At 37.7% G+C, this 14,932-nt stretch overlaps 1 long non-coding RNA gene across 4 annotated transcripts in view; it reads left to right on the forward strand.

Annotated features, from left to right (window-relative positions):
* The window catches only part of LOC131394997 (uncharacterized), a 29,585-nt gene extending 21,992 nt beyond the window's left edge, over positions 1-7,593 (forward strand). For 2 of the 4 annotated variants that reach the window (XR_009216267.1, XR_009216280.1), the window contains one exon: positions 5,321-7,593. This is a non-coding gene — a long non-coding RNA (uncharacterized LOC131394997). The remainder of the gene's footprint in view (positions 1-5,320) is intronic. The other 2 variants (XR_009216261.1, XR_009216263.1) reach the window with 2 other exon arrangements.
* The last annotated feature ends 7,339 nt before the right edge of the window (positions 7,594-14,932 follow it).

The raw sequence follows: 14,932 nt of genomic DNA on the forward strand, positions 1-14,932 counted from the left end.
TCGTTATAGGATCTAGATGTTCAGAGTATCATGGGCTAAAACCACATTTGTAATGGCGTGAAAATGAAATATTTCAACACTGATGTTTTCCCTGAAGAGATTTATCTTCATGGTTACTCTTTTTCTGTTGGCCTAGCTGGCTCATGGGTCTTATCCACAGAAAAAGAACCTGAAAAACAAGTGTCACTTTAATTAAGCAGAGCAAAACTAAAGAAACGAAGGGAGCATTAAAAAACAGACAAATGTATGAGGATGGAAGTTACTTGGGAACTGTCTTCTGGTAGTTAACTCACCTGCAATTTTAAGGGCTAAATCTTGATTGTTCTCACAGAACAGCACAAACAGTGCACACGAATGAACGACCACAGGATGGGGCCAAAGGCGAGGACAGTTGAAACTCACTGAGCAGCAAGAGCGTGAAATAAAGGAAAAAAGAAAACATTCTCAAGACATTTCATTATAGATCTTATGGAACTAATTTGATTTAGTCTTCATTGACTTTTCTTTAATCTTTGGCATTTTTACATATTATTTAAAAAGCGCTTGATTTTAAGAGGGGAGAGGAGAGCAGGAATGCCCAGCCCGGGGTGTCCCCATCAGCACAAGTCCTGCCCCAGAAAGGTTCTTGGCCTTCAAGGTTCTGTGGCTCCATTCAGGGCTCCAAGGATGGATGTCAACTTGAACAGAACGAGAGAAGCAGGCCCAGGAATGGGAAGGGTTATAGCCAATAACGCTGCTACCTTACAGCCACATTATTTTTTTATTTGTCAAGAAAAACTAAAAATCTATACCATTCTTTTGATACTAAAATGTTGAAAAAAGTTGTCAACAGCCTGGAGGAAACTAGTTTGCAACCTGCGTGCTTTGATAATGACAGCTCGCCCTTACACAAAAACTCCCTACGTGCCAGGGATGTGTTCTAAGTACTTATAACCTCATTTTATCCTCCTAACGAGCACTTGGAATTAAGTCCTATTTTATCCCCATTTTTAAGATGAGTAAACTGAAGCACAGACATGTCTGTAACTTGCCCGAGGTCACCCAACTGGTAAATGGCAGAGGCAGGCCTTGAACCTGGGAAGTTTGTTCCAGAGTTCACACCCTCACACACTAAGGTATTCCTACAACAAAATTTCTCCTTCAAAGAGCTGGTTATAAATATTTTATTAATTGTAGAACTGAGTTAACTGTTCCTGGCTTTATACTGATATATTTCCATGTAACCATTTTTCTAAAGTCATTTTTTACAATTTGGAGAAATTCATGAGCTACAACTATTTCTAAAGGTCCCAATTTAGAAGAGGAGGTATTTTGGAACTTAAGGTTATTACTTATTTTTCTAAGGGTAAAACATCATTTTGGAAAAAAATATATTTTTGTGTTTCAGCTACCACATTCCATTTTGCTTTTTATTAACTTTTTTATTGTGAAGTACTGAATTATATTATTATGGCCTACTGAATTATTATCTTATTCTATATTCATATCAGGATTTATCACTATAAGTTAATTAAAATATGAAAAGGCAAAGGGGTTAGAGAATGCTCATTCCTTGTGTAGAAAATGTAGAAATTTTTGGTATGCACCATGCATACCTCAGGACGTATGGAAGGACTTTCAGCTTATTTCACTTTCACCCACCACTTTGAGAAATGGAATTCCCAGATCATTCTTTGGGGAGGGTATAATGTCAAATGGTCTTAAAATCTGCATTCAACTTAGCACCCCAACCCACCTAGTCAGTCTCCAAAAATTCTAAGAATATATATCAATATCTCCATTTCTGAACATCTTCCTCTCATTCCCAGTTTGTTAAAATATAGAGTATCATCTCAGCAGTGTTTATTATGGGTTTTTGATAATGTAGTAAAATACTACATAATAATGATGTATATATGTATATTTATAAACATTTATACATGGTTTTATGTGATTTATATATACCTAAAATACTACATAATTGGGGGGGGCGGTGTATGTGGTGACAAAGCAAAAACAAGCAGTGCTATTTGATAGTGACCTCAATAAACATACCCAGACTCGCTTCAGCTTTTTCTTTCTAGCTTTGTTGAGATGTAATTGACATACTACATTGTGTAAGTTTAAGGTATACAATGTGATGATTTGATACACGTACATATTGTGTAATGTTTGCCACAATACGGTTAGTTAATACTTCCTTTACCTTACGTAATTACCATTTTGTTGTTGTTGTTGTTATGGTGAGAACATTAAAACTCTACTCTCATAGCAACTTTGAAATATACAATACAGTATCGTTAACTATCATCACCACACCGTATGTTAGATCCCCAGCACGTATTCATCTTATAACTGAAACTTTGTACTCTTTGACTAACATCACCCCATTTTCCTCACCCCTCAGCCCCTAGCAACCACCATTCTACTCTCTGTTTCTATGAATTCACTGTTTTTAGATTCTACCTATAAATGAGATCACACAGTATTTGTCTTTCTCTGACTTATTTCACTTAGCATATCCCACATTTTCTCTTATCCTTTCAACTGTCCACAGACACTTAAGTTGTTTCTATGTCTTGGCTGTTGTGAATAATGCTGCAATTAACGTAGGAATGCAGTTATCTCTACAAGATGGTGATTTTCATCTTCTTCAGATATATACCCAGAAGTGAGATTGCTGGATCATATGGTAGTTACACTTATTTTTTTGAGGAACCTCCATACTGTTTTCCATAGTGGCTGTACCAATTTACACGTAAATTGATACGGACTCTCTTAAGCTTTCATTCCAAGTTCTACAGTAAACCTCAGAGAATTCATAGACATGGGTTACTCACAAGTGGTTTTTGCTTGCCCTGGGGTTGTGTGCACTGTTTTCAGAGGGTTGACTATTCACTCCCCAATGGTTTAAGCCTGTTCCATCATATCTACAGGCCTCACCCATGTCTCCTGAATTTGGATCCACACATTTCAGAGATGTGATTGTAAGGAAGACACCTGAAAAGTCCCTCCTGGTAGAATGATCCTCCACCAAGTCCAACTCTTTCTAAAGAAACCCCTCTTGCAGAGTCCACACTTGGTTGGGAAAGAAATATCTATATTCAGTGTACACGGGAAGTAGGTCCTCCATAGCTTCTCTAGAAAGGCTATTCATTTTTCACTATTAAAGCTCCATCTATTTCTAATATTCACTGTGGGCTTACTGCTATCCTTTCTAAATATGGATTTCTGGCTCACTCAGGATCCAAAATCCTCCTACTTCTCCTTAGAATAAGTGGGAGTGATTCCTTAAAGTGCAACCACGAAGGGATGTCAAACTCTTAATGTTCCTCACTAACATAAGGTACTGGGGAATATTATTAAACCCAGACACGTGCACACAAAAGAAAATAATGCTCTGCCCTAGAATTTCCACTCCCTCCCCTACCCCATGCAGTTTCAGCTAGCAGAAAGCTGGGCATTTTTATTGTGCTAAAATCTAAATATTTGAGTCACCCCTACTACCTTCTCCTCTGACCTGACTGTTGTCAGCACTAAAGGGTAAGTGAGAAGAAGTTTGAGGAAGTCATTAAAAACTCATAGACTTTCAGACCCTCGGTTGATTTTCTTCCAGCTGAGCCGGGACCATGGAGACGCAGTGAACAGCATTGGACAGGAAGCTAGGCTTAGCTAGGTAGCACAGAGGTCTTAGGTAAAGCAAACAAACCAGGGCTTTGTGAGGTGACAAAAAGGAAATGAGCAAAGTCACACCCGAAGCCCATCAACCAGGCAATCTAGTGAGCAGGAAACAGCCATGAGACAAATGGCTCCCATTGGTGAGAACAGACTGCACAGGTGATCAGGAGGGAGCTAAAGTTAGATTCTGTCCTCTTGGCACTTGCATGTATACTGATTGCCTCCAGCTGTGCTCTAAGAAAAAAGGGAATGGACTTCTTACTTTTGAACTTACAGTGACCATAGCATACGACTTGTGGAAGCTCTTTTTTAAAATAATATGAATCTGACCTTACAAAGTATTTTCTGATATGAACAGAAAAATTTTAAGTTGCTGCTAACAGTACTATTTATTTTATAAACAGAAAAAATGAAAGACAACTTAAAGACTCAGCATTCTGCTCAGAATCTCTTTGTCACTTAGCAAGGCTAAACCCAAGCCTTTGGAAGTTGACCACTTTTTCCTATTCTCAAAATGCAGAAGGCCTTTGTTGATAATGAGGACTATGATGGAATTTTGAACCAGAATGCTTCTTGAACACTTAATAATCTCTAAACAATAAGGAAATTACATCTAATCTAAACATTAAGGACATTACAATCTAAATGTGGAGTAAAGCAAAGAAACAGAATAATTTACAAACAAATAAAACTTACATTACAGAATATATATTTTTGCCATGGGCATTTGGGAAAGATAATTGTATGTTTGTTTGTTTTTTTTATAGGATTAAAAATCTAGCTAATGTTTCATGAAGGATATAGAAATATATAATTGGAGTTTAAGCAAAGGATAGTAGCCTAGACATCCTCAATCCCCAGAAACAACTTAATCAAAGAAGAGAGTTGGAGTGAGTATAGTGTATTTGGAGAGATAATAAATGAAATCAGTCTGGGCAAAGTCCACTGCATATATCAAGAAGTAATGAAAAATAAATCTATATAGATTAGATAGTCCCAGACCTGTGTATGTGGCTGAAGAACCTGAAATTGATAGGTCAAGAGGACATTACAGTTTCTGTAACTGGGGGGGACACAATGGAAGGGATGTCTTAGGAAGCTGCGCAGGTTGGAATTGGGGAAAGATGAGTTAATTCATGCATATTAGCCACAAGGCAAGGTCTATGATTCAGGCCCGTTGTCATAAGGATCTGCCCAATAGTGGGATACTTGAAAAGGAAAAGAAAGGGTGATTGAGAAACAGTGAAAAAGGAGAAAGCCCAAGTCCCTGACAGAAGGGATATAAAAGAATAACACAAACATATCAAATATAACTCCAACAATCCTTTATAAATAGGGAGGCCTATAGAATACTACTAGAAAACCATGGAAAGAAATGGAGAGGTTGAGAAAGGTGGAGAGGTTGAGAAAGGGGGAGAGGTTGGGGCCTTGAGCGGGGGCAGTGCACTTTGATGTATTTTTTGTATTTGCTATAACTCAAAGCAATAACTACTGGCACTCAACACTGTCTTTAGTTGGCATTAAAGGAAGAAACATTCTAGTTCTGAGGAGCTTTTAATGAAGTTGGGCAAAAATGCAAGGTAGAATGTCGTATGAAACCAACACAAATAAAACTAAATGAAAAGTTGTGATAATGAGTAAATGATATTTTTATCACTGATAGCATTGAAAATAAAGGAATACCACAGGAAGTGGGGGCAGGGGGTCAAAACGTCACAAGTGGAAAGCAGGATGCTGAATCTTGAGTTATGCGTTGAGAGATTAGAGAGAGGAGGAGCTGAGGAGGAGCCAGCCGTGGCGGGAATGTGCTGAGCTGTCGGAATGGCCTGTGGCTGGGACGCTACACAAGTAAAAGTGATACTAAGTGACAAGAACAAGCAGTTGGAAAAAGCCTGCCTTAAAAGGAGGTTTGCAACACACGAGCTTACGATTACCAAATGGTGAGTAAAACAGGCAGCCTGACGTTACCGTTTCTCCTGCTCTCTAACGTAAACATCACCGTGTACTCGTAACGCGTTTGCTCTGGTCCTATTCTCTGTAGGCACGGAGACTGTGTCAGCACTCTCTATTCTACTTAAAAAAAAAAAAAAAAAAAACAACTAATAATTGTAATAAACACTTCTTGAAAAATACCGCTGGTTTGAGTTTACATTTGGAAACTTTTTAAATGAACTACAAGCAGGTAAAATTCTGCTTTTTAATCTAGACAGTTCTCTGGGGGAAAGTAAGAAAAACAGAAATTAAGCTACTGTACAGACCAGCACAGAAATGAGATTGTGTTAAAAAGAAAAGGGAACGAGCCTGTGCTTCCTCAGCGGCCGCGAGGAGCCCTGCCAGCATGGACTGCAGCTTCAGCGCCAGCATCTCCGAGTCGACAACAGCTGCTAACCATGCGCTCTCTACCAGAGCATATCAACCCACTTTGTAAGTATTGTAGAGTGTATCACAATGTGTAGCTTAGAAAGGGCCTGGGCTCAAATCCTGGCTTCGCCACTTATGACTTCACAGACAAGAAAGGTATTTAATTGCCCTATGTTCGAATTGCCTCATCTGTGAAGTGGAGGTAACGTTATTCTCTACCTCATCCAGTTGTTAGGATTGGTTAAGATACTATGTGTAAGTCACTTAGCATATTGTCTGGCCCATAGCAAGAGCTTGTTAAGTGTTATATAATTACTAATAGGAGAATTTCTTCCTACTGCTTAGAAAAAGACTGTTGTCAAATACCCTTCTTCCCAATTAACAATAGTTCTGAAAGGGAGAGGAGATGTGTGGTAATGAGCCCTTAGTTCTCTTTGGATGACCTTTGAGAAAGGATTGTCAGTCACTGACATTTTTAGGTTCTTTCCAATTTCCCCTTTTATTCTCTTGAGTAACATTTTTAGGCCTAATAGATATTTAATATTTCCTTATAGATCCTTACTATTTCCCTCACGCTCTGAGTTGTTCAGCTGTAGTATATTCCACAACACCAACTGAGCCCCTGCCATGTTCCAGGGACTGAGGCAGTGATGTGGTTTCATATATGATTTCTCTGCATAGTATCAAAACTACCGATTCCTTGGGAAGAAACAAAAAGTGAATCCAAAATTCAAAATTAGTGGTTTCAAGAACACAATTAAAAACTATGAAACTAACTTTGTGTTAGATTAACTCATATCTCTTTCATTGTCAAAGTACCAGGTAATTTATCTAGATTTTTTATAACATGTATGGAATTTCAAGTTATTATATCATAGTACCAACAAATAGATTATTCCAATCATGTATCCTAAACAAGCACTAATATTGTATTGTGTCAACGAATTTTGCATATGTGGAAATACAAGCCATATAGAGTCATAATTTAAGAAAGATCAAGACGTTTAGCCGTGCCCACTTGCACCACTGTAACCCTGTGCTATTGTTTATACATAAAATTACCATTCACTAACACTTGAGAAAGCCCTTTGAGTTATTTCCAATAAAGTATTCAGTCGGAGAAGAAATGCAAAGGATTTTCAGTATATATTGAATAGTAAGTTGTAGGAACAAGAAAGTGTGGAAATGCATGCACTGTTATATTTCCTTATTAATTCCTGTCACTCAGATTACCCAAGAATTCTCTCAAACTTAATCACAAAACATATCCTGACCTTTAACAGCTAGCAGAGCTGAAATGTTAACCTTCAACGTTTTGCTAAATTCTTCTTTAAACACTTCCTCTGGAAAACACACAGCTCAAAGTGCTAAAATTGTCTCCTATAATAACCACAGCAGGATCGGAGCAAACCCGCTTTTAAAAACCAAATAAAGCCTTCCGTGGGGGTGGTTCACCACTTCCCCTTTTTTAACATGCAGAAACTAATTTAGCTGAGAAGATAAAAGCAAGAGCTGCCTACAGATGTACAAGGAAACTAAATCCTAGAACATGAAACGCCTCAGTGGCAGGGGGGTCTGGACATTTTCTGTAAGAAGAGCCTTCTCTGACTTAGAATGTCACAAATGGAAAGCAAAGAGTCTGAGATCTGTATATATTTGTATTGAAGTAGACAGAAGAGGAAGAAAAGGCACACCAAATTAGTTTCAATGATAACTGTTTATGTATTTTCCAATTAAGTAATTATCACCCATTTTCAATTTAATGCCAATATAAAGCTATCAAGAATTCAAAACTAAAATGAGAGATTTAAACTTATTGTGATAATCATTTCAAAACATACATATAGCAGATCATTATGTTGTATACCTTAAACTTATACGTAGTTATATGTCAATCGTATCTCAATAAAACTGGAAAAATAATTTATGCTAAAAAAAAAGTAAAATGAAAGGCTGCTTTCAAACTACCAACCATATCAGGAGAGTAACAAGCTTAGATGTTCTGTCAGATGACCAAACTCGCCCCTTTCTTTCACAGAAAGAACTTGTGAAATACCATCTCTTCTATAAACCCTTCCCTCTTTCAGAAAGATGGTCATTTGATCCCATCCCGGGTGGTCTAAACATGCACATAGGATGTGACTTTCTCACTGAAAACCCCATAAAATGCATTTAGTTCGTTATTCATTTGTAACTTCCCAACTTCATGTGTTCAATCTTCTGGTTATCTAGTTGTTTATACATCTGTGGGATATATTGTGTGGACTCTGTAGATTAGAAACTGCAAGAATATTAGCCACAAACCTCCTTAGCTCAAAATATTTATTTTCTAACTGTGTCCTCACGTAATAAATGTTCTGTAGTTTTTAATATAATGACAAGAGTGGAGGGAAATACAAATACATATAGTGCAGATTCTGGCCATCCTTCCATGGCTTTTACTGAGAAGTTTTATTGGACTATTTGTCAATAAGAGTGTGTTGCATCAATTTTTCTAAGGATTTTTCCTTTTTTAAAAAAAAATATGTGAGAGACAAATGCAGCAAATTCTATGCTCTAAATAAAAGAAAAAACATGGTAAAAAATGTTTCATTTCATCAGTGAAGCTTGCATATTTGGATGCAATTTGGCAACGTTTTTTACTCTATTATCATCACAAATTATTTTTGAAAGGTGAGACTTGAATACCAAATTAGAAGAAAATGTGCATGCAGGATTTGATCACACAAGAGCACACAGGTGTTAGGCAGAATATAAAGTAAATGATGTACATTTTCAGCACCATCCCTTTCTGAAAACTCTATATGTATCTAGCACCCCCATGCTACTTCCTGACTTCCTAGAACAGCCCAATGTTACCGATTATTATATTTTTCTTTTCTTTTCTTTTCTTTTTTTGTGAGGAAGATCAGCCCTGAGTTAACATCCATGCCAATCCTCCTCTTTTTTTGCTGAGGAAGACCTGCTCTGAGCTAACTTCTATTGCCAATCATCCTCCTTTTTTTTTTCCCCCAAAGCCCCAGTAGATAGTTGCATGTCATAGTTACACATCCTTCTAGTTGCTGTATGTGGGACGTCGCCTCAGCTTGGCTGGAGAAGCAGTGAGTCGGTGCACGCCCAGGATCCGAACCCAGGCTGCCAGTAGCAGAGCTCGAGCACTTAACCGCTAAGCCACGGGGCCGGCCCCAGATCATTATATTTTTCTACCACCTTCAAAAAATTTTTTCTCTACTGGATTCCGTTGTATCAAAGGTTTGTCTCCTATGTAAGTATTTTATTTCTCCAGTTCTCATTCTCTAGAAACACATTTGCCTTTTAATAGGTACTTTAGGAGATAACTTCTTAAGCCAAGGGGTTTTGAAATCTTTCAAATTGTATCAACTTTCTACATTACTGATGCATCTATTTGGCTAAAGATCTATGGCTTGTCTAGATATTTTTAAACAAGTTAAAAATTGGGCAACAGCAACAACAACAATCAAGTGGTTGTTTTACATAGCTAAACAGTAACTTCAACTCTTCTGTACGCTACCCCCATAGTTTACAGCGTGACAAAAGTCAGACTATTCTATTTGGTCTTACATTTTTACTGTCTCTGGCATTGGCTATATCAATACAAATGATGGTGGGAAAAATTAGGTAACTCTTCTCTTTGCCCCAACCTCTTCCCTTCCTCATGGTTAGAGGGAGACTTGTGGGGAAGTAAAGAACTGTCAGTGTGGACTCCTCCTTAGGCTAGAGGGGCCAGCCATTGTAGTGTAATGTTCCTTTCTTATTCTCGTAGGCTCAAAGCAGGAAAAACCAGTTTCTCTGTGCACAAAAATAGGTCTTACGGATTTTTTAAATGGCCACAAATTCCTTTCCTCCCCACATCCACAGCTTTGCCACATAACTTGATCCTCCCATCACTAGGTAGAATGTATTTCTCTACCCCTTGAATCTGAATTGGTCATGTGACTTGCATTGCTCAATGGTATTTTAGCAAATGTGACACAAGCAGAGGGTTGAAAGTGCTTTGCACTTTGGGACTTGCCTTCTTGTTGCTCTGGGAACCCTTCAGCTGCCACATGAATAAACCCCACTAAATAAGCCAGTTGAATGATGTGAGCAGGTGTGTGGATGATGTGAGCAGGTGTGTGGATGATGTGAGCAGGTGTGCTGCATGATGTGAGCAGATGTGCTGAATGATGTGAGCAGGTGTGCTGCATGATGTGAGCAGGTATGTGGATGACATGAGCAGATGTCCTAGATGATGAGAGACACATAGCCCAGGCAGTCCTGTCACCCCAGCTAACAATGGGACAACCACCTGACATGTGAATGAGGCCATCATGAACTGTGCCCAGTTGAGTTACCAGCTGACAGCAGATACAAGAGTGAGACGTAATCAGCTACAATCAGGAGCAAAATGGTCATATAACTCCAGTCCAAATCACCAACACAGAACCGTAAGCTTAATAAACAGTTGCTGTTTTAAGCCACTAAGTTTTGGTGTGGTTTGTAACTCAGTAAAAGCTTACTGATAAGCTAACTCCATGGGAAGGAAAATAGGACTCATTTATTAAGGAAACATTTCATTTCTCAGTATGGCTTTGGACTTTGCTGTTCCTGAAAATTAATATTTGTCTTTGGGAGAGGTGCATATGTTTGCCCTTAGTATGTTATAGTGTAATAAATATATCTGCAGTTCACATTGGTTCAATCGTCCAAAGGGTAAGAAAACCAGGGACAACAGTAAGGGCTTAGGTTTCAACTATGTCTCTGACCACCCTAAGAACCCTAGAAGCTCTTTTCCAGATGAAGACCTCAGCCTGGACGAATGTAGGGAGAAATGAGTTGGTCACAGAGAATGGGATCATTCCTGCAAAAGGGGTGGTAAATAATGAGAGAGGTGATTGGAGATTATCACAGAGAACTGAATAAGATGCTAGAAAGAGGGCAGGTATGTCAGGGAAGTAAAATCAACTAGGAGTATGGAAGTGGAATCAACTAGGACTAGGGAAACTCACGTGGGATCATCTTAGGAAGGGCCTAAATTACTTAGGTAATGTCTCTCTGGTCCTCTTGGGAAAGTCCTATTATTGAATTTTTTAAATATTTCTTATCCTACCTTATAATTCCCTTTTGAAATGGTTCCATATGTACAATAAAACAAATTTTGTCAATTTTCCCAGCCTGGTGTGGTAACTTCGAGAAGACTACCAGGAGCATCTGGGGAAAAAATGCATGACCCTAAAGAGGACTGAAGAGAGACGGCTGGACTGAATGTCATCTCCACCCGTCCTCCACCTAACAGTAGAGGAAGCTGACTTCTGAAAGAAGGCAGGAAGATACCCGGGTTTCAATACCTAGAAATAGATAAATGTGCCTGAGGTCCAGAATTATTCAGAAAGTGCTAGATAAACAAAATCTCTTTTAAGTGGGTTCCAATTGTACATCTTTTTCTCCTGAAATAATCAATTTGAAATGATTCCTGGTTACAAGATGGAAAGATTAATGGGAATGAAATACTAAACCAGTATGTAGCTAATTTCATCTTCTTTTGAACTACCTTAAGTAATTGTCCCCTCTTCTCCTGAAATACTATTTTCTTTCTTGTAGTGTAGTTATTTCTGAACACATATTATACCTTCTGGTGCACTGCAAGCTATTCAAAAGGAAGAGTCACGAGCTAGCCGTTAACAAATACCCCAAGCACACAGAACTACACGTTATTTGAGTTCAATATTCTTTCGATTTATTTTAATGAATAGATCAGTGAATAAATTTCTGAATATTTACACAATCCACAAATACCTAAATAAATGAATTACATTAATGAGTAAAATGATTTTACTTCAAGAGTGAAGAGAGCTATTGAGGGGTTCTGGGTATAGTGAGTAAAACCTAGAAAAAATGACATAACAAGTGGCTTGTTAAAATAGGTCTCAAACAAATAGGTCTTAGTCGGGTGCCATTAGTTCAGAAAAAAAATCACACAGACATCTGGCTTAATCGCTTCTGGCTTATGAACATTATTTACTTTAGTAAGGAAAAAATATCCACCTTTAAAAACAGTAATTTTTAAATATCTCTCCAATGTTAATTTAAAGGCATTCGTGTTTATTTAATTTTCTACACTAAATATAACATTTCCAGGACAAGAAGGAACCAGGAGGCACTATGTTGTAAAACAGAGACAAGGCTAGGCTGTTTTGAAAGGATAATGAGGAATAGTTTCCACATAGGTGTCAATTTAATTTACTTGATGGAAATGTGCTACTTTAATTCTCACCTTTCCTCCTCTTTGGACATTCTTGCTCCATCCTTCTTCATGCTTCGGGAAAAATCCAAGCACATCACGAGATTATTAGGAAGGGTTCTGAAAATTCACACCTCTGAACAAGACGGTAGAGAATCTTTCACAGTCTAAATATATGAGAATCTGAATTAAGTCATTTAAAAATACATACATGGCAGTCATTTCAAGTTCTCTAGAATGATAGCATAATCTAAATTATCTCTTTCAAACAATCTGTAAACAAAATACAGGAATTGGTTGGTGCTTATGCATTTCCCTGTCTCTCTGAAATTACAACCTCCAAACCTGCTGATTTTGTCCCAGTAAGATAAATTCAACGACCTCATCTCTTGCCTTTGGCATTAATTTGAGAAATGACTCAGACACCTTCTCAAACATATAGACCTTTCTAAAATGGCACAAGGCAGATTTAAATGGGTACAATTTCAAAGCTGAGCAAAAAAGATTAAATGTTCGTCCTACAGATTGAACATCTAAAGAGATTTTAGGGTAAGTCCCCTTTGAAATTCCGCCCTTGAGAGAGAATTCACTTTTCATCACACATTTAGATTTTCATTTCATTTTTGCTACTTTCACAGAGCATTCTGAAACTATTTCTCTTCTTGTGGTTGCACTTTAACACTAGATCTAATAGCAGAAACCACTTTTTTCCCCCTTATCTTAAATATGAGCACAATCTGAATAAGTTAATTTTATTTCCCTCCTGTTATGGAAGTTCAGCCCTAGCATCTATAAACAGATTTCCAAGTTATCTCTCCCATATTTAGATTTGAACAGTTCATCTTTCACAAATACAGATTTGAAAATCATTCTCACAAATCCTTTAGAGAAGCCTATTACATTTCATTTTGAATGACTGCAGCTTGTTGGAACAGCAAGCAGTAAGACTCCACACATTTGCATATACACTGAAAAATTATATAATCTGAAAATTCTATTTTACTGGCAATTTAGTTACACATTATACCACATTGCTTCTGCTGGAACTACAGAATGTAGCCTTTCTAAAATGCTGAACTTTTCTGAAATAATGTTTTTAGGTAATAGCTGTAACATTTTCAATAATACTAGCCATAGTCTAGCACCTAGCCCTTTGCTATCTAAGAAAGACCACAATTTCTCCCAAAGAGTCTTTAATGAAATTAGCTATAATTGCCACAGAAGAGAGAAAAGGAAAAAAAAAATAATAATAAGAAAGGAAAGAAGATAAGAAAATGAAAGAACAGAACAGTAAAAGAGAGAAATAAAGAATTCTCTCCTGGCTTAATGATGTAAGAACAGTACTGAATTCCCAGCTGAGGCTTCCCTGAAAGTGAACACAGAACAAAGAAACAAAAAACTTTTCTATACAAACATCTCTTAAATATGTCTCTGAAGTGGAAAGTAAAGACCACAAAAGTAGAAACTATAACTATAACCAATCACAAAATCACAGGCTGCCTCGTCTATATTAAAAGCATTGACTGAGCACACTGTAGACTTGGAATTGTCTTAACAGACATCTATGAAAGGGAGTATTATTTCAGGATGGTTTATGATCAAAAATTCTGGTTAGCTGATGAGTTATTTCACACAGGAAAATCATATCGAAAACCTGTAGACATTAAAAGTCAATAGTATCATCGATAACAAAGATGATCTGCAGAGTCAGATCTTAAAATAAGATTTATACCCCTGTGGTTAATGAGGTGGGGAAAAAAAAGATTTAAATTAAAAAAAAATTTTTTTATAACAAAATTTGCAACAGCTTGAATCTCAACTGAAAGATCTGGAATTTATGTAGAGTTCCCCAAAGAGTATTTAGTTGATCCGTTGCTTTTGATACATGGCCTTCAAACTCGTTTTTAGCCACAGAACCACTTGTTCTAAGGAAAAAGATTCGCTCTGATCCCTAGAGCTGCCCTAGTAGCTGATAATCTTCCAGTTTCTGTCTGCATGCATCCTTAAAATAAAATCCCTAGTCAAAGTCACACCAGAACAGAGGGAGAAAAGGAAAGCATGAGGGGAAAAAGAAAGAGGTGTTGGTAATCTTGACTGTCATTATCTCAGGTGACTTGATACATTTCAGGGGAAAATCTAACCCAAACTCTAATCCTTGCCCCATGCCTCCCCTCCAGTTCAGCTCCTCACACTTGTGCAGCCACACCCAAGTCTTGGAAATCTCTGTTCTTCTTCTCTCTAGCCACAGCAGCCTTTCCTGACAGCTCTGTCACTCCCCTCACTCTTGTGTTTCTCCCTTAGGGAAACAACTATTTCCTCTAAGTCAAAGCTTCCTGGAGGCATCACTGCCATCCCTAACCTGCATAGAGCTCATAAATTGCCTAAACCAGTGCTTCCCAGCCATTTGCATAACATAATAGAGAAAGATAACATTATTATTTTAATTAAAGTTAGCATTTTATTTTAATATTTTAAATGCTCCAGGCTACTTATGCCACTGGAGATAACAAGCCTGAGAGGTCTGGCAGTTCTGGCCATGCTCAGCCCTCGGAGGACTAGGGAGAGCTCTGTCTCAGCACACCAGTTAGCTGTAGCTACATAAGACAGTGTGAGTTTTTGAGGAGGAAATATCTAGGAGGTCTTGACTTAAACCATGTTTTGCTAATACCCTCA

The sequence above is a fragment of the Diceros bicornis genome, chromosome 1 (assembly GCF_020826845.1).
Source record: "Diceros bicornis minor isolate mBicDic1 chromosome 1, mDicBic1.mat.cur, whole genome shotgun sequence".
Classification (NCBI taxonomy): domain Eukaryota; kingdom Metazoa; phylum Chordata; class Mammalia; order Perissodactyla; family Rhinocerotidae; genus Diceros; species Diceros bicornis.